Raw genomic sequence first — 21961 nt, forward strand, 5'->3', positions numbered from 1 at the left:
TGGCTCAGTGGGTTAAAGCCTCTGCCTTCGGCTAAGGTCATGATCTCAGGGTCCTGGGATCAAGCCCCGCATCGGGCTCTCTGCTCAACAGGGAGCCTGCTTCCCCTCTCTCTCTGCCTGCCTCTCTGCCTACTTGTGATCTCTCTCTCTGTCAAATAAATAAATAAAATCTTTAAAAAAATAAGCTAATGCATTAATCAAACATTAATTTTTGCTAATATGGGTAGATATGATAATTCTGTGGCATATATTTGATATATATAAATAGGAGTGCAGAACAGTTCTGTCTGAAACTATGATTTGTTGACTAAAAGAGAAATTCTCATCATAAAAATCTCAAGAAGTCTTGTAGCTATTTAATAAAGATGGATGTCACGTTGATGTAGGTGGTGTCACTAAAGTTGATTTACACTGTCAATTCTTTCTCAACTTTTTTCTTCTTAAGTAGATTCCTATGCTATTATCAGAATATGTAATACTCGGACTTGTCAGAATTAGAAGCTGGAATGGTTTCAGCAAATGGCTAAGAATTTTACAACTAATATTACTGTTCAAGTTCACTTTTCAAGTTCAATTATGAAGTTATTCAGTCACCCAGTTATTCAGTCATCCAGTTCCCTATGCCATTATTTGATCATGTATAACTTTAAGAAGGATAAGTTAAATAAAATTTTATATTTAAAATTAAACATTGAAATATCTGGTACCTTTCAAGCCACATAAAATAAGCTGAATCATTCCGGAAGGCATTTTCTCTCTGGAATTTGTCTTTAAGCCTTCTGAGCATCTCAGAGACCAAATTATTCCTCACTCCCCTTGGCCATTCCTATCCTAAGATTGTCTATCCGTATTGAAGATATACCAGATTTGCTATAATCTTGAATAGACTTCTTTATTAATCTGCCAATACTATCAATAACAGTTCACAGTCATTTTAGAAATGAAAATTTCAACTTCACAATTATTTGAGGATGGAATGAGGAAATGTGCCTTTTTGTGTGAAGTATAATTTTAGATTCTCTCACATATTAGATTCCTTTATTTTTCACCTCTTTCCCAAAGTAGAATCTCTACTATAAACTTGGAAACTGGGATAAGACGTTAAATAAGCCATCTGAGGTCTGATAGATTTTCTAACCAGAATTTCATTTCCTGCATATCTGATTGCCAAACTCACACTCTCTCTACATTCTTGATACATATTAAGTATTAGCTGAGCACTTACTATGCCCAAGTCCATATGCCAGGTTTTTTAGGTCTCCTTGTAGATATCTCTTACTGCATCTTTTGGGTTCTTACCGCATTAATAAAGGTTCAGTTTAAAAAAAAAAATACTTGAACCTGTTTTTCTACTTATTCCAACATCACACATTTCTAAAACATTAAGGAGTTTGTATCTTACCAGAAAAATACATATCAAAAATCTGAACTACCATTATTTATTCAGAACAAGGTCTTTTCACTTACCTTGTTTTCCTTAAGTACTGAGTACTGGCAGTGATGTGCCACATTTTTATTTTTATTCTAACACTTAGGAGTTTTTATTCTAACACTTAGGTTATAAGCATAGCAACAGTATTTTCATAGTTTTTCTCTATATGGATAGGAATTCAGGCATTCATCCTGGATTGAAAATATACTAGAATTTGCATTTTTATGCTTAATAAAAGAGCGACTTAAAATAAATCCGTTTCCATTTTGAATAACAAAAGCCAACGTCTTATATTCCATCTTTACAATAAAATGAAGATTTCCCTTTAAATGCATCTCAAAAAGCTCCATAAGATGACACTTAGTCATTCCAGTCAGTTAGGGCATGAGGGAAAGTTCAACACTAGAACATTCTCTGGATGTATTGTATTTTTATTTGATTATGAGCAGGATTCATTTTCATTTAATTTGCCAACATGCCTCTCAGTGTTTTATTCTAAGATAAACAAGTGACTGTAGTCATGTTGAGCCAATTATTCCTATTCTGTTCCTAAATTGGCATTAATACAGTAGCTGGATGGAAATGGTCCCATGCTTGCTGACACATTATTAATGACCACTGATGCAAAAAAATATCGCTATAACCATACTTATTTGTTTCTATGCTTGAGACCAATGGGCTTGATCAATCTCAAGCTGCATATTGTTTTTCTTTTTTTGAGCCCACTGTCAGCATACTTTTACCAACAGTAAAGTTAGCTTCATATCTCCCAGATCTACTGGAGGCTGAGTTCTAGCATAGAGAAAACAAAAACTTTGTAATGTTTTTGCTTTGGTCCTGGATATCCACTAATAATGTTTAATACTTTGGGACAACATTCTAACTATAACATATGGTAACTTTTTTTTTTTTTTTTTTTGGATAGGGGAGATACTAGATATATTCCATCAACAGGTCATATCATATCCTCATGATATTAATCATCAAGTACCTGATGATGACCAAAAATCACCTTAAAAGCTTAGGACTAGGGGTGCCTGGGTGGCTCAGTGGGTTAAAGCCTCTGCCTTTGGCTCACTCATGATCCCAGGGTCCTGGGATTGAGCCTAGCATAGGGCTCTCTGCTCAGCAGGGACCCTGCTTCCTCTTCTCTCTCTCTGCCTGCCTCTCCACCTACTTGTGATCTCTGTCAAATAAATAAACAAAATCTTAAAAAAACAAAAACAAAAACAAAAAACCTTAGGACTAAAATTTCAGTATTGAAGTTAAGCACTCAAGCTCTGTAGTTAAAAAGATCTGGGATTTAGTCACAACTGTTCCACTTAATCAATGAGTTAACTTGGGCACATTACTGAATTAATTAGGCACATTACTTAAGCTTTAATATTTTCCATCTCTCAAATGAGGGCAGTATTAATCACTTTTTTTTTTTTTAGAGTTATTGTGAGCTTTAAATGAAATAACTCAGTCTATATCATCAAATTAGCCTTCATGTTCCTTCTGCTCTTACCTAATACTTTGCTTACCTTGTTCTTATCTTGTTCTTGGCTTCAAGCTCTTACTATAACAGATCCCAGGATTTAAGCCCCTTTACTCAAGTAGCATTTAGAGTCTGTGCCTCATTTTCAGATATGTTCCCCCTGAAAGTGTGATCCTATGTTGCCTCCCCTGTATTCCTAAGGTTCTAGTTCTTATTCTCTTGCCCCTCATGGCACTGTTCCCAAAGTGTTCCTCAGCACACACTGATCAGTGTCTTGGAGTCTGCTACCTGAAGAAGTTAACTAAGGCAGCCCCCAGCTCTGGTTGGATTCTTCCTAACTCTTTTACAACCACCATCTGTCTGCTCAGGTATATATTTATTATCACCTCTATTTATTACTGACTTTGTGGGTCCTTAAAAACAAATTGTATATTTCAGGACATCTATCAATTAAAGCATCTATTGTCAATAATTCTACATATTTGTTCAAGATTTATGACCCAAGCATTATTCTAAACAACTTGTATAGGGATTGTCTCATTTAATCCCTGTCTCTAAGAGGAGGGTGCTATTATTATCCCCATTTTTCAGATGAAAATGCTGAGTCACAGTAGATGGAGGAGCCATGATTTAGAATTTAGACTTCAGCCCTCTGATTCCTGAGGTTGTACTCTTCAGCACTCTGTTTCCCCCTGGTCATGAAGCTAACTGCTTTCCACTCAGGACTCCTGCAGATCTCCCATTTCCAGATTTCTTGAGGCTTTTTTAAGACCTCCAGTTGAAATACTCCCTGAACTACAATGAATACTTTGGGGCTTCTCTGCAGAATTTGGCTGAGGCTGGGACTTCATGTAGCTTGACATCTTTCTTTTCACTGTCCTGAATCTGTGCTCTTAGAGGTCTCTCACAAGAGCACTTTCTTAGTAAATCACTTGCACATAATCCTCATCTCAGGCTCTGCTTCTGACAAACACAGGTTTAGCACAAAGAGTTAACTATTAGAGAGGGATTTTGAGGGAAAATAGAGGACATGATTAATGAAGAAAATACCAAACATCGTATGATTTCAACCACAAATATTTCAAGAGGTAAAGGTATTCTATTATCCTTGTCATACCTAAGAGAAATTAACAATTATTCCTTAATAACATCAAAAACCCATTCAGTGTCCAAATTTCCACTGTCTCATTATGTTTATTAGTTTTCATTTGCTTGAATCAGAGTCCACATAAAATTCAAATAACATAATTTGTTGATGTTTCTTGAAGTCTTTTTTGTAAGTTTTGCCCAATTTATTTATCCTTGTGATTTATTTGTTGGAGATAGGGTTGTTTGTCCTGTTACATTTCCTACAGTCTGCACTGTGCTGATTATATTTCCATGGCACAGATTAATATGTTATTCTATAAATTGCTAACTATTTGTAGAGCCTTGATCTGATTCAGTTTTTTTTTTTCTTCTGGCAAGACTGCTTGGTTGGTAGGTGGTATGTCCTTCTATTAGGAAACACATCATGGCTGATTGTTTCTCTTTTTTATGTTAACAATTGTTGGGGATCAGTGTCTAGAATCATTAATTCAAATAGAAGTTTCAGCATGATAATTTCTAATTTTATAATGTCTTCTTAATCAGATGAAAACCTCTATAAAAGCAAAAAACCCCTTCATCTAATACCTGCTTTGTAAGTTTTCTGTTTATTATCCAAAATATAATAGAAATGCCTCACCTTTCATTTAGCAGTTTCAAAATAATGAGCTTGTTTTTTTTTTTTTTTTAGGAAAAAAAAAATGACCAGTGTGTTTTCTTTGCTCATTTTGTTTTCATTATGAATTCATGTATTTAGTCATACTTAATGTATTTCACTTCATGGCACTTATTATTTTTATTAATGTTCAGATTGTCTCATCTTTGGCCAATGAGACTCTCTTCAAATTGACTCTTCAGGAACTTTTGAATAGCAAGTAACATTTCTGTTAATACAGAATGTTCCTAGTACATATCCTGCCCCAGACTTGGAATCATCTATTTCTCCAAGATATCCTGGCTCTCTTTTCTAGGTCCATGTAACTTAAACCTTTTCATGTGTTGCTCACATCCTCCCCCAAATTAAAAATCTCCTCTTAAATGTGGCTGATGATCTTACAGTTTTGAGCCAGTGGCTCCCCCTTAGCCATTCTCTAGGATTTCCTTTAGAATTTTCACTTTTGGAACTTCTTAATTTTGACATTCCACTTTTTTTTTTCTCTTCCTCTTTCTTAATTATACTCCTTTCCACTGTTTTTTTTGTTAATCTCCTCTTTTCTGGTTCATTAAACGTAAGCGAATTTTACACATACACATATGTGATATGTATTTCTATATTCCCTAAAGGAAGTAAATAGTAATTTCTGGTATCTCTGAGTATCTAAGGAAAGGCCAGATTCCTTTAACAAATATGCAATTTGTATTGAGAACATACTATGTATCAGGCACTTTCAGGTGCTGGGATAAATCAATGAATAAAACAGGCAGAGCTTGTGTTTAGATATCAGAAGATAGAGGATTAAACAAAATAAAAGCATACACATATATATTTATATATAGTTGGTAATTACTGTACAGAAAATTATAGTTATAGAGATGGATTTCAAGCACTCAGGGGCACAATAAGCCCAGAAGACCTCTCTGAGAGGCTGAAACCTAACCTGAGTCCTGAGGAGGGGCTGGAGTATAGATACATCTATATATGGGAGAATGTGCTGGAGAGAGGAAACAGCATGTGCAAAGGCACCGAGGAAGATGTGTGCCTTGCACATTGGACACAGAGTGAGGAGTCACCTGTGGCTTGAGGTAAATGAACTCATAGAAGGGGAGTAGGATTTAAGATCAGAACAGTAAGGAGTAGGGGAAGCAGAACATGTAGCACCTTATAAGCCATGAGAACTTTAGCTTTTACTGAGAGAGTGAGAACTACTGGAGGTCACTGAGCAGACAGGTGACATAATGTAACTTAACAAATTGAAGGGATCTCTTGGGCTAACATGTGGCAAGTAGACTGTAAAGGGGCAAGAGGAGCAGCAAGGGGACTTGTTAGAAGGTTATTGCAATAATCTCAGCCAAAGACCAGAGCATTAGCAAGCCTGGTGGTTAAGAAGTGGAGAGATTTGCCTAATTGAGAACTCATTCCCTGCCAACACTAGAACTGGCACATTGCCCTCATGTGCCAGTGGGAGTCAATTACACTGAGTCCAGGAGTCACTACATTTTATTCTTTCCAATTAACCCATTCTTGCATCCTCAAGTAAGGTATATTCGGACAAATGTAAACATGCCCACCTTAGTCAGAGGTTTTTGGCCACCACACTGCATTCATCCTTTAAACACACCAGAAAAGAACACATCTCATGACATAAGCATGCTGCAGTCTGTAGGCATAATTCTTTCTGCTACAGCCCCTATGACCTGCCTGATGGCCACCTGGCTCAGCTTGTCTTTCATACCAGCATTTGAGATTTTCTATCAATCTGTCCTCCTCCAGTCCCTCAACATTTGGTAACTTCTTCATCTTGTTCCGTATCTTTGATATTTTCCATCTCTTCATTAAATCTATGTTGAGCTTTGTACTAAAAACTGCAAGATTACTGTTTATCATCTCATTCTGCACTTCAGATAAAATGGTTTAAAATTAGACTAAAGTAATGAATTAAAGTACAAGTTATGTCATGACTATAATGGTCATATGATGACCTTTATGCTTCAGTCTCCTCAATCTTAGCTTACGAGTCCTGAAATTGATCAAATTAGGCAGGAATTCTAGAAAACACTGCCCAGATAGAAACATCAAACTAATGAACAAAGGCGGTTTGCCTTAAGATGATCACTAGCAAGTTGCAAATCATCTGTTATCACCCTGGAATGAACTCTACCAACTCAAAATAATAAGAAAGATAATAAGAAATAGACTGATGTTAAGAGTTGTCAAGAATACTTTTATCTGAAGTTAGTAGTTCTCAGACATCTTAAAGAAGTCCATAAAACTGATAGTAAAACAAAATATACACACACATTCAGTAAATATACCAAATACCATCACTGAAAAGCATGTATTCAAGAGTTCTAATGCCAACCCCCATAAGCTCATTCTGTCTCTAACGCAGATGGAAGAAAAGCAGGAACTGCATACACCCTTTGCTACATTAAGCTCTGAAGTCATAGATCTTAAAAGGTAATCTACTCTGCTTCAGAAAATCCCAGATCCCAGCGCATTTTATTTTTTTCCATTTTCCTGACTATAAATATATAGGACAGGAAAAAATGTTAACTACTGTGATAATCAGAGCTGGGTCAGGAAAGAGAGGGAAACAGAGCAAAGGGTGCTGAATGAGACTCGTCTGTGTGGTCCACTCTAGGGAAGTACGGGAAGTCAATCACCTCTACCCAGTAGTTCTCAGTCTGCCTGTGGTCTTACTGGCTTCCACGTTTTTTGAATGGAGTGAGCATCTGATGCAGTCTGAGAACTATTCCCTGTTTCTTCCATACAGGCACTTGGGCCCAAGGCTGATACAGTGTATACAGTGTTTTTGCAGTATGGACAGCTAACCATGATCCAGAGAAGTGCCTGAGAATGCAGTTGCAGGAGAACAACAGTTGTGTGCAGTGGTGTCACACAATTTGTGTTAAATACCCTGATCAGTGAGGCTTTCACAGTGATTGTTGTGTTTCCTGATACTAGATCATGGTCCAAACAGCTCTTTGGTGTGGCTGCGATGGCTGTCCACTTTGTGGCCCTTTTGATACAGTTCTTCAGTACCATTCAGTATAGTTAACATTTGTTTGGGCAAAGTAAAAGCTACTCAACTCAAACTGATTAACTCAGAAAGGAGTAATGGACTAAGGAGATTCAGAAACCAATGGTAAGAATGTCTTTGGGCTTCAGGAATTATAATGAATCCAAGGATTTAAAGTGTTAAGACTTTTTCTCTATTTTTCTCCGTTCCTTTCCAAGTATCTCTATATTCAGCCCCTTTGTATCTATAGAATATTTTCCTCCATTTCAGTTCATAAAACAGAAAATATGGGCTGTGGTGGTTCTTTGAATGTACACAGTATGATTCAAGTATCCAAGGAGTTCATGCTCCAGCAACGTTGGGACCAATGCACAAATCTGGACAAAGGGTCTCACAGATTCAACTTGCAGTTGGTTCCCAGCCACTGAATCATCCATCTGGGATGGCTTAATGGTGTTGGCAGCCAGGGTATTTCTATTATCAACCAATTCTGAACCCCATGTCTTACTGGAAGACCAATCAATTCTGTCCAGGAAGAGAAGACATGGTGTGCTATGGTTATTCCTGCTTCCATAATGAAATTGGGGAGAAAAATAAAATTCTTAGAAAAAAAACATGTAAGGGAAGACTAGAATAACTGTATATTCTGTTTGCTTTCCTATGACCATGATCTTTCCCCTTTTGTATATTATATATTATAGCTTCCTAGTATATCTTTCTAAACGCACAATTGTCACTGTACCCTCCCCACATACACACTTAAGCATGCTGTCAACCTGAATAGTTGCAAATTTACATGTCCAGAAAGTTTTGGAATGACTTGACATCATTGTAATACAATGTACGCTTTATTTTTCCTACATATAAAAAGAGATAAGCATACCACAAAAACATATATAGAAACTGTAATGATTAAGAAGAAATAATTCTTAACTTAATAATATTGGTTTAGGAAGAGAGTCAAACAATAGATAAATAGGATACTTCCTCAGAAAAATAATTAAAACAAGGAATATAAAGATTAACTTCCCATTTTTATTATGAGTAGATACACTAATATGTATGTTCATACTCTTTAGCATATCAGTATTGACTGAACATCTCTTCCTACTAAAATTAGTTTTCCAAGGACATGCACTACAACATTATTGAAAGTTGCTTTTTTAATATAGATTCTCCTCCAAAATAATTTTATAGTTGCTAAGCAGTCAATTGCCAAACTGCATACTAAAATACACATAATGTAAATGGAGGCAAGAAACAAGAGTCGGCAAAGGTGAGGAAGAAACGCAGTGATTTCTATTCAGTTGGAAACGGAATTAATGGCTGGCACAGTAAGAATGCTGGAAAGCTATGCTACCACCAGCATGATATTGTTGCAAAATTGCTTTCTCTGGATAGAATTCTTGTCATGCAATCTTGGGACAGCTTTTAGGAGCAATATATATGGGTTTTACTCTGGCTATCGGCACATTTATGATGGTCTTATATAGGCCAAGAACTGGCTCAGGTGCGTTATTTTTAGGCTGAGAGGTTCCCATGTATATAACTATATTTATAATAGAGAAGAATGCCCAATATACCTATTAAGACATAGATAACACAAGTTCACTGGAGATGATACATAAAATTATACAAACTCTCTGTCTAGAATTGGTGGCTACCTATTGCCTTGGGGTTGATCCTTACTTACTTTCAAGGGTCACTAATAGGTTGCCTCCCATTGGTCCCCTTAATTGTGGAGGTTCAGGGCTAGCTGGCATCAATTGCTTTGGGGAAAGGTATAATGAAATATTTAATGACCTGAAAAGGACAGATCTTGTTGAATCCCTTTTGGTTGGCAGAAGAGGTCCCTAAAAGGGAGGTACGCCAATTTGTATGAGTGAGAAAGTGACAAAATAAAAAAAATTGGAAATCACAGTGGGAGGAAAGGAATCCTGACTGGCGATTCAGGGTGAGACCAAGGGATGTAGGTTCACAGAGACTGGATATATATAGCTCTGTACGTGGCTGACGGTGAAGCCCTCCTGGAGATAGGCACCCTGTACCATAGTTGAGTTTGTGGTTTGGTGGATTACACATATGTATTGATATTTGGATCTTAGCTGAAAGAATAGATCAGGAATTTGAACATGCATATAAGAAACTTTTCAAAATACAGTTGACCCTCGAACAAAATGGGTGTGAACTGTAGAGATCTACTTATGGATGTATGTATATGTGTCCACGGATTCCTAGTTTTCAAATAATCAGAAGTTATTGAGAAAAATACACACTCTGGAGTAAAAGAGTAAGATTTAAACACTGCTCCTGTAAACTCCTGGCAATTAGACAAATTACTTGAACTTTCTGCCTTAATCTAACCTATATGTTTATGGTGAGGATCAAACGTGCTGTCATAAGACCACACATGCATGTAAATTAAAGTATTTAGTACAATGGACTGTGAATTTTTGTTTATCTGTCTCTAGCTGCCAACTTTATATGAATAAGGTTTTACCTGATTTGTTTTTGAGCTCTAATGCACAATAGTCTCTCAACATCGCTTATTAAGTAAATTAAAGTGCCTTCTCAACAGCAAAAAGCACCACTCATCCTTAATACACAAATTTAATTAAATCATGATTCCTTTATTAGTTGGTAGTTAGAAATGTGCTTGTCAATAATGCTGAGCCTCAGGACATTATTACAAATACTCACTATTTCTGTGTTATTGACTCTTGGTTGCATTAGATAATAAGAATTTTACAGGAAACAATGATAGATAAACTAAATTTCATAGTTTATTCTACAAAGGGAGTGGATCTTAATTTTTTATTTTGAGGGAAAATGAAAATTTTATATTATAAAAATACGTTGCCCGAGGCAAACCTGCTTTAAGTGTCCTGCCCAAATCCACAATAATTAATGGCACATTTGGAATACAAAATATATTACATCCTGTCTTACACTATGTAAAAGGTTAAGAAATTGGATTGAAGGTGACTTGAGATAAAGATCAAAACAAAGAATAGGTGTGAATACATATGTTTGTGTTGCTTTAGAGCAATATCCAACTGTTGGTGATCATTACTATCCTTCTAGCCCTTATTACTTCTTCTTTAATCCAGTGTGTCAGTATATGTGTACAATGGATGTTCTGCTTCATGAATCAGTCTACATTCCCCAGTCTATGTTTTTCCCCTAGTCTGTATACTCCTACTCATCATCCTCCATGACATCTACTTCTTCTGGCCCACTAACCACTAGCAGAGGTGAAATTTTAATTAATATGTTAATTGCTCTTTTAATATTTTGTATTTTAATTTATTTCTACATTTATATTTTAATTAATATCAATTGACTAACTGAATTAAGGATGTCTGCTTGGTTAAAAATTTCACGTAGGTAACACAACTAACGTATTTTATATTTTTATTTATATTCATATTTCATTTTTATATTTTATTTTAATTAATTTATGTTTATATTTTAATTAGTATTAATTGATTAACTGTTTTAATTAAAGATAGCTGCTTGGTTAAAAACTTCACCCAGTTACACAACTAGTACCCAAGTACCTATTCATCAGAGTCCAAAGTCCATCATGTTTTCTTTTGCAAAGAGTAAAACAAGGTATCTAAGAATTAGCCTTTTTGGATAATGACGGAAGATCCTTGCAGATGTTAATTACTCAGTTCTGTTGAAATACTCTCTACCATGTGCCCAAACAAAAGCACTGAACACACACATATATAACAAAATGTAGAAATTAAAATTTCAGAATAAAAGAAAACATGTGTTGATGCGTGGGTATGATTTCCTCACTTTTTTTTTTTTTTTCTTAGCTACCTCCTGCTCTCCTACTTGTTATTCAGTTAAATATCTGTTCTGCACTTAAGCCTTCCCTTATTCACCTAAACTAGGTCATATCATCTAGCAAATATTCATATAATGCGTGGACATGCCATGACACTGATCATACTTTATTGGATTTATTTATTTAATGTTTATCTTCGCAGCTAAACTTTACTTTTTAAAGACATGGGTATATTTGCTCTCTTAGCCCAGTTTTCCATGCATAATATGGGTTTAATAGGAATTTGGTAAACAAGTAGAGAGCTAGCTACAAGGACAGAAAGCACTACCCCCTCTCTTCTTCCAATTCATCATACCACCAACACCAAATGTGTGTGCACACACACGCACACACAGACACACACTACACACAATGCAAAAGCTAGCCTTTGGTGACATAAAAGGATTAAGAGTCTTTTATACTCAAGCAATCTTTTTCTCTGTATATCTAAAATATGAAAGTGTCGTGTTAAAAAAAAACAAACAAACAGAATTCAACTGAGTAAATTTTAAAGATCTTACTGGTTTTATTCAAGGATTCATGAATCAGGCAGCATCCCATCTAGCAAACAGATAAGAGCTCTGAACAGCTATACAAAATAAAAGATTTTTATAAGCAGAAGGGGGTGGGACAAGAAAGTTGTACTATCAAAGAACACATTGTTTGTGGCAAGGTCACCTTCCTTTAGCAGATGATAGTGTTCATCAGACAGATTACCTCACTAGTGCTGACCAGGTAATTCCAGATTGACTGGTTTAAGATTCCATTTCTGAGAGAGGCTGAAACTGTAATTAAGTTGGGTAGTAAGTCTCTAATTGGTGATACAGGTTTTAACACAAGTAACTCTATTTAGAATGTGTTGTCTCTTTTTTTTTTTTTTTTAAGATTTTTAAAATGTATTTGACACAGAGACACAGTGAGAGAGAGAACACAAGCAGGGAGAGTGGGAGAGGGAGAAGCGGGTTTCCTGAGGAGCAAGGAGCCCAATGTGGGGCTTGATCAGAGGACCCTGGGATCATGACCTGAGCTGAAGGCAGACACTTAATGATGGAGCCAACCAGGCGCCATTCTCTTTTTTAACAGTAGCAAGTTTTGACATAGTTATGGTTGAAGAATATTTATGTAAAAATGCACTTAAAACATCAGTATCATAAAATCTGTCTAGCATTATCTCTTATGGATGTACTGCAGAGAGTTGGGAAATATAATGTAGAAAAATTTATAATCCAAGACTTATTTATTGATAAAATTAGCCATGGTTTATTAGCATAGCACTACATTTTCTATAATTGCCTAATATAAGCTTAAGTATACTTGATTGCCTTTTTTATCCTCTTTCCACTGACAAAATTGTGGCATGATTGTAAAATACCAAACATGGGCATCAAAAAGGAAAAAGTTTGCTTAAGAAAGAATGCGTTGTTTTTATTTGTAAAATGACACATTTATTAGTTCTACTTATTCTGCACTTTAGCAAATTTAGAGAATAAAAGAAAATGCTTGTTTCATATAGGATGGCGTGGTATAATTAAAAATATATTTGGTCTTTATCCCAGCTTCCTGAAGCAAAACTCCTAAAATGCTTGTAATTTCCTGAGTGATAGCAATGTTTTTTGTTATTTATAATGAGCTCCTTTCAATGACACCTTAGCTCATGCTAATGAGGTGAGTTAGGAAAAGGCCATGAGGTCGCCTTAGCGGGCTCCTCACCAACAAAGGCCAAGTGACTGGAAAGCTGGAACTTTCAATCCAGCCCACTGAACTCCAGGAAAGGGGGATGGGCTGGAAATTAAATATCTACAAAAACTCTTGAACAAGAATAATCAATGAGCTTTAAGTTGATGAATGCACCCATATGCTGGAGAGTGGTGCACCACAGTTCCCCAAGAGGGGTAGTTCTTAGGCTCAGGACCTTTTGGATCTTCTGCTCTTCATTTAACTGTTCATCTTTATCCTTTATCATATCTTTTGTACTAAATGTAAGTGAATGCTTCTTTGAGTCTTTGAGCCACTATCTCTAAGTAGAGAGTGTCAGAATTGAGTTAAATTCATAGGACACCCAGTCAGAGTCCACTCAGAATTTGAGAACTGCCTGGTGGTATTGGAAAACACACAACAGAAATGACCGTGCCATATTGTATTCTCAAGATTTTGTTTAGGTCACTGATGGACTCACCGAACACTCATGTTTACCATATCATATAACAAAATGTTTATCATATATTGCACATTTTTCTATGAACCAAGCACATTCTTTTTTCAAAACTCTATAGAAGAGATACTAATTTTATTCCCATCTTGGAAATCACTAATCCAAGCTCAAATACTTTGAAAACTTTAAGTTATACTCCATACAGACCCAGGTCCGTCAGACTTCAGCGTTCATGCTTTGAACCGTTGCCCTATCATGGACCTTCAGCTACACACGTGTGTGGTTCCCTACAGTTTGCCTTTTCTTATTGTAGCTCTCATAAAACTTGCTTTTTTAGGAATTAAGTTAAATCTAAATTTTTTTCCAAATAATTGAAAACTAAAGGGAATCAAGAGTCCTTCTTATTCTTAGATAGTAAGAAAAGTAAATTCCCTAATCCTAAGATCTAGCATCTCTATATCTAGAGCAGATTCATTGTGGCAGAGAATTTTTAAACTCACTAGGAATCCAAGAGCTTTTCCACACTTCCCAGCCTCTTGTGTCCATTCTGGGTTATGTGTCTAGCTCTGGCTAATGGACTGAATGAAATTTACTATCATTTGGAGGCAGTAGCAAGTTTCCAGGTAATGCTCTACCTCTCTCTTTTTCTCATTCAGTAACCCTGGAAACCATGCATTGAGATGGCAGGACTTAAGATGTTAAAAATAATGAATCCCTAAGTCAATACAATGAGTTTACCTGGAAATCCACTGAAATGTAGCAGAATTTATGTGGATGGAAATAAACCTTGGCTTATTCAGCTCAATCTGATTAACACAAACACAGGGAAGAGACACTAAACATATAGTGATTGATCCAAAATCTTGACGTTAAAGTTAATTAGCATGCTTTCCATTTGAGGTATCAGAAAATCTTACTATAAATTACTTCAACAATAGGAAATGTATTATCTTATATGAAAATGTAATCAGGAGGTGGTTTATTCTAGCATAGTAGCTCAGCAATGTGCTCACAATATGACTGCAAGTCCCAAATGTCACGTTATTAAACTTTAATATCCAAGGTAAGGGAGGAAAGTGTTCTATTTTCATGTCTAGTTTCAAGGGAAGGGAAATTTTCCTTTTACTCCCTTCCCATACAATCCTTTCCCCCTTTACATGTAAGTGTTAAATTCTCCTGCCTAAACCAATTGCTGTAATTGAGTTGGGCTGTACTGGGATTGGTTCCCTAGTGCAATCAACATACATTACCCAGGGCTAAGAGATTCCATAAAACAGTCACCCAATTCCTGAATAAACACAGGATTCTGCTACCAAGGAAAAAAGTCAATAATGGTTACTAAGGAGGTAACAGTGTCTGACAATAAGATATTCAGAGAGTAATGTAAAATGTTCTTTCAACATTATGCATCTGAATTCAAATACAATTTTAAGGTCAAAATGTGGCTAATGTTACTTTCTCTTTAAATATTCTATTTTTTTTTCCAGCTGACTAATGTTCTATACCAGCTCCAAACACTTTATCATTGTTTGTTAACCTAACACAGGAGTAGAAAAGCTTCAAATGGGAGCAAAAATTTCTCATCAGTGCTCAACTATTAGTTTTGTTTCTTTTTAAATCACAATTAGCCCAATTTCAGGTAGCTGTCTTTAAAGTATTATTTGTATTATTTCTATTTAATTTTAAATTATTTGTGTTGGTGTCAAGTAGAAAATTTAAAAATTAGGAATATTCACTTTGGATATAAGAGCATATGGATATTTTTAGACAAGGGCCAATTCAGGGTTAAAAAATTGATTCTCCTTACTCTCCATTAGGCTGCCACATTAAGTCAACTTGACTGAGAAGATATTTTGTATTTAAGGAAAATAATATTTGTTTATTGTAAACTCAAGTTCAATTCCATATGATGAACGTGAAAAGAGAAGCTTGTCCAAGGAAACATTACTATAATTGTGAAGTTTAGTCAGGAGCTAAAGTAGACTATTCTGTTTTCTGGCATAAAACTTCAGCAGTTTCTGAGGTGATTTCTAAGAGAATCCACTATAAAAGTCCCCAGTGTGTATGCTTTTTAAGAACTTGTATTATAATCTCCACCTCTCCAAAGAATGAATTTAAATGATTGCTGCTAATGTGCACACAGGATCGGGTGGGTTATTGACTCTTCAGGATCACTGGAGCGAGGAGGTGAATGATGTGTGAAATGAAAAACCCGACCCAAAGCTCGGAGGCGGTCCAGAGAGGACTGTTCCTGGCAGCGCCTGCGTAGCTCCATGATGAGAATCACACAGGTGGATCATAAAAGCTCCCTGAATCTCAAAGCAGGGAGGGCAGATGACGATGTTTTAATGAGCTATTTTACGCCCGTCCTTTCCTTAGTACATCTTTCTCATCTCTCAGCTACTCAGAGTTGTAACAATTAATAGTCTCTATCTCAAAATGAAGTATTAAGGGGAGGAAATTACCTGAACCACCTGAGCTGAATGACTCCTCTCTACCTTCATTTTCAAGAGATAGAAATAGGCAAGAAATAGGCATTTTCAAGAGATAGAAATAGGCAAGGGAGAGACAGGAAGGAAGGAAGGAAGGAAGGAAGGAAGGAAGGACTAACTAGGGAAGGATTTCATCTTTAGAAATATTAATTTCAGTTCTTTACCTAAGTTTTCTGTGGAGACCTAAGGCCCATACTTAGAAATACCACACCCTGATCTTCATTAGCTTGTGCAAAATAACATGAAACAAAATAATAATAAAAATAAAATAATAACATAAACCCATGCACACACTATACATAACAATAAAATAATGATATGCACACATGCACAGTAAATGAGGTAAGTAAAAATCTATTAAAGTGTCCGGCCTGTCTCTAAAATGTTAAGTTCTTGGATCACCTTGTCATAAGTATTAACGGAAAAACTTTCCAGGATTGGACTGAAGGATTCTGGAGGGATAGGAGATTGAGAACCATCAAGCAGCCACAGTAGACAAGCAAACCAAAATAAGAGAATTCAGTGTGACTTTTCTTACTCCCAGAAACTCATTTCATTAGATCTGACTTGTAGCAGCAAGGATGGTAATTAACATGTGTTAGTTTCACTCTTTTCCAAAGATGGAACATATACTATCTCATAAATTTTTGTGTGTGTGTGTTGATCTGATTTTTAATTTTGATAGTTACAACATTTTGGCATATATTTGGGAAAAACATCACTCAGGCACCAGAATGTCATTGCTTGAACATTATTCCTTTGGAGACAAAGTAGGAGGTGTCCCATATGACAACATAAGTGAAAAAAGTATTGAAGTGACATGTTTAATGAGCACTGAGATACAACAATGGAAAGGGCTTACAGGGTTTTCAGGAGAGAAGTATCACAATTTTCTTTATGACTTTGTAAGACTCAATGACCCATTTATCATTCCTTTCAAAGTTTCCATGCCTCTTATCCCCACATTGCGACCAGGTCACTCCACAGCTAATAGATTCTATGTCATTTTATTTACCACTGCCATCATCATAATATAATAGCTAACAGTTTTCAAGTGTTTACCATGTGCAAGGCACTGAGTTAATGATTTAGGTGCAGCATTTCACTGAATTCTTAAAAGTGAATCCCTTAAAATAGTAGACACTGAAATTATGCCCATTTTCCAGGTAAAGACACTGAAGCTTAGAGATGTTACTTTTTTAATCTGACTCTTCTTACCAGGTTATTTTGTTTTCTGAAATTTCTGCTTCCCTATCTGTATCTCCCATATATTAATAATACAAATAAGCATGTCCTTGTAACAACAAACATTTATTAACCACACACTATGTTTAGGATGTGGATTTAAGTGGCTACCTACAGGGGCACCTGGGTGGCTCAGTGGGTTAAAAAACGGGTTGAGCGGTTACCTAGATTGTCTTATTCAATATTCACTCACAAAACCCCTATAGTAGGCACTAATATCATCTTCACTTTACAGGAGAGGACATGGAAATAGAGAGAGATAAAACAATTTGCCCAGTGCTACGTAACTATGGAACAGAATCTTGGTTTTGATGGCAGGCATTCTGACCACATTCCCACCTTGACCTTCCCAACCTATCCTCAAGGATTAACATTTGCACTGGCCTTTAGTTTCAGTTGTGCGGTAGGACAAAGATTCTAGAATCGGGGTGAATCAGTTACCCTGCCCATTGGACTCTTGCCTGTAAGGCTGAGAAAGACTTGTTAAACTCTGAGATCTCTGTTTCTGTTCCATGAGGCTATTCCCTGTACTAGAGTTACTTGCAGGTGAGAGGGAAGGAGACAAACGGGGAGACAGAGAGAAGAAAAGGGAAAGGAAAGAGAGAGTTGAAGGCGAGGAAAATAAATCGATGTTACTCTCTACTTAGGCTTCAAGTCCCCCACATATTTGGATAATTAAAAAAAAATAAAAGTTTCAAAGAACTTCTTGGCTCAGTTGACCTCAGTGTTCTGTGGAATTCTAAGGCAACGGTAGGCTCTGTCACACAGGCTCTAAAGACAAATCTGCTTAATGAACTGAACTTTTCAATTACAAATTAGCTAAAGGCCAAATTATGTTCACAGTGTCCTTTAACAACCCTCCATTCTCAAGTCCACCAGTCAGTTTAATCTCATGAATGTAAACAAGAGTCTTAAACTCTCTTAAGTTACATTTATTAATACAATTCCAAAGGAATGCAGGTTTATTATAAAATGTTTTCCAAAGTCTTCTTTGTCCAAAGTACTTAATATTTTATCCCTCAAATTTTCCATATCATTTACTTCTGGTAAGAGGATTGAAGATATTCATAAAGTATGTAATGAATTTAACATGACACACTAATTAATATCTAGTTAAAAATGTTCAGAGATTAAAGATGGCAATGTGAATTATTTGCAGGTGCATTCTTCACATAGTTACGTGGGAGGGATTCCATACTCTGCTTTTTTTCACCATTTCGAAAAACAAACAAACAAACAAACACATGCTCTTCCATTCAAACACTATCCATCTCTAGCAAATCAACTACTAATACACTCTTCAACTCAACTTCTGAAGCTGCGCTATTTCTATACCCCATGAAAAGTAAACCTTTCTATAAGTGCTGACCTTTAAAATTATTAAATATGCAAAAATATCATGAGTGCAACTGATAAAAGTTATCAAAAGTAAATTATATTGCTTTTAGTCTGTGTGAAATGGCATCATCAGCGGACAAAAAAAAAAAAAAAAAGTACAGTTTCTTTCATCTAAGACTTCATGAAACCTGGCTAGGAGTTATCTTAGGCTGATTGGAAATAGCTATCATAGATAATCTGATTAGTCCAATTGCTTAAATTGGATATACTGCATACAGAAGTCCTAAGGAATGGATGATATATTTCATTGTTTTAGCAAATGCACATTAACTGAAGTTCCCGGAAACTGATGATGATGAGGTATGCAAAAATATATGGGGCACTATAATAGTTCACAGCAAGAAGGATGATAATAGTTAATAGAAAGGAAGCCAACCACCTGTGTTACTCATGCTTTTTGACTTAAAAAATTCACAACAACTTAAAGAGGAAGATGTAATTAATAACCCCATTTTAAAGGTGAGAAAAAGGAGAGAATGCCTGAATTTTAGCCAAGATTCTCTAGCTCAGTGTCAGAGTCAGAATTCCAAACCAGGTCTGTCTGCTGCCTGGGCCTGTTAGGCTTTGCTCTTCTATTAGTACCGTGGCAGACATGGGGAGATACAGGTAGCCGAAAATGTGATCTGCATCAGCGATAGCCAAGCATGATTGACACACATGGAAAACACAAGAAAATATAATAATTTGTTCTTGGGGTGCCTGGGTGGCTCAGTAGTTAAGTGATTGCCTTTGGTTCAGGTCATGATCCCAGAGTCCTGGGACGAGCGCTGTATCAGGCTTTCTGCTCAGCGGGAAGCTTACTTCTTTTTCTCCCACTCCCCCTGCTTGTGTTCTCTATCACTGTCTCTCTCTCTCTCTCTTTCTCTCTCTCTGTCAAATAAATAAATAAAATCTTAAAAAAAATAATTTGTTCTTAATTAGGTATGAACGTGGGGGTGCACAAAAGGAATATGGCTGTTAGGATCAATGAGAGAAGCTTTTGCGTCCATAGTGTTTCCTTACTCTTATTCTGGGAGGTGGCATTCAGACAGATGGAGGGGTGAGGGGAATCATTTCTGGCTAAGGAAGAAGTCTAAAACAAGATATGAAATAAAATGTACATATACATAGTCCTTTAGAGTTAAAAGAAAATCTCCATGTACCACACTTCACCTAATTTTCACTCCATTCTTGGAGGGTAGGTGTGCTAAAGATTACCCTTCTGACTTTTTTTTTTTTTAAGATTTTATTTATTTATTTGTTAGAGAGAGAGCACCCAAGCACAGGCAGATAGAGTGGTAGGCAGAGGCAGAGGGAGAAGCAGGCTCCCTGCCGTGCAAGGAGCCCGATGTGGGACTCAATCCCAGGATGCTGTGATCATGACCTGAGCCGAAGGCAGCTGCTTAACCAGCTGAGCCACCCAGGAGTCCCTACCCTTCTGACTTTAAATATACCTTTTGGAGGCTCAGTGAGGTCCACTAAGTGAAAGCTTCTGGATTAAATCTCAACTTTTCTGCCAGCTAATGGTCTTTCTAGTAAATTACCATTGAAGGTGGTAGAATAAATATGTTATATGCGGTGAATGGTTGGAGATGAGGAGTGGATAAAGGAAATAGAGCAAAGAAGTGTTTTGGATGGGAATAGAGGGAGATCTATATGGGTATACGTAGTCAGATAGGTTTTAAAGAACACATTTATGAGCTCAAATGTGATTGAGGTGGCAACAGGGAAACAGTGTGGTTTGTGGAAAATAGGAGACAATATTTCACACCTAGCTTTAGAGTCAGCAAAGCCACGGTAAATATGGCAAGCTATTTAACTTCTCCAGATCTGAGTTTCCTTATCTTTAAAGTAATGGTATTAATCCCCCCATCACCAGAGTTTTATGGTGACCAGAAAGGATGACTGTGATAATAATGTCTGTGAGATGCACACAGCAAGCTCCCCATCAAGAGCCGTGGCTATGATTATAATTCTGAGTAAAGTGAAATAGAAATAGAAACTATGTTTCAAGTTGATTAACCTGGAAACAATGTAGAAAAGAAGGGAATCATGAGACCTTGGGTCAAGAGGAAAAATAAGGTGGCATTATCAATATATAAAATTCTACTCTCCCCCATCATATCTTTCACTGGCTTCCTATTGTGTTTGTGTTCAAGGAGGCATTACACTAAGGTGGTTCGAATGGCCTGGTCCCCTTCCTAAGTAAGCCAAAACCTAAGCCTGAGACAATTTATGCAAGTAACTCAAGGTAAGAGGAGAACCAGTCACAAACAGCCAGCTACACTTTCACAAATAATGCAACTGCTTCAGCTATAGCCAAACAAGTTATTTCCTTGCTTTGCTTCCCACCTTCTCTATAAAAACCAGGTCCCCTCGCTTCTGTGGGTGGAGCTGTCCTACTTCCTTTTTGTATTGCCTGATTGGAATTAATGTTTGCGGAAATAAAATTCCTCAGTTTTATTTTAATGTACCTCAGTTTCTCTTTTAACACTTGGAATAAAATCCAAACATTATCTACAAAGTCTGTGTGTCCTACAAACACCTGCATAATGTGGTTTCTGCATTCTCTTCTAGATTATCTCTCCAGGATTCCCTCTTGGTCTGTGATCGCCAGCTACCCTGGGATTCCTGCATTTACTTCATGCTCTTCAGCCTACCTGAAACGTGCTTTCCCCAACGGCTTACCTGGTCTCAAGTGTTAGCTTCTTTAGGTAAGACTTCCCTGACCTTTTGTTTGTTCTCATTAATTAATTATTAAACCTTGTAATTATATACATATTTGTATGTTTGTATTCAAGCCATTGAATTACTGACAAGGAAATAGAGAAACATCAATTAATGTGAACCTAGCTTTTCTGATCCTCTGAGTTCTTAAAATAAGTTACGGAGACCTGCTGAGGGAAGTGAACCATTTATATATGACACTTTACAATATTAGTAGTCGAGATGTCAGACATGGTAATGAGAGGTTCATTGCCAAATGAAGGGGAAGAAGCAAGATTCTCTAAGTGGTAGTGTTGGGATGGCAGGAGGTTCTTGACTCTTCTAGAAGCTGTTGAAGATATCGTCAAGGGATTTTCCACTTATAAACTAATAGTGGTCTAAAGACAGCTACTATTGTTCTCTAAGCTAAAATAAAAAGCTGTGCTTTAAACTCTTCAAACCTGTGGATCACT

This window comes from Martes martes (genome assembly GCF_963455335.1).
Source record: "Martes martes genome assembly, chromosome: 7".
NCBI lineage: Eukaryota > Metazoa > Chordata > Mammalia > Carnivora > Mustelidae > Martes > Martes martes.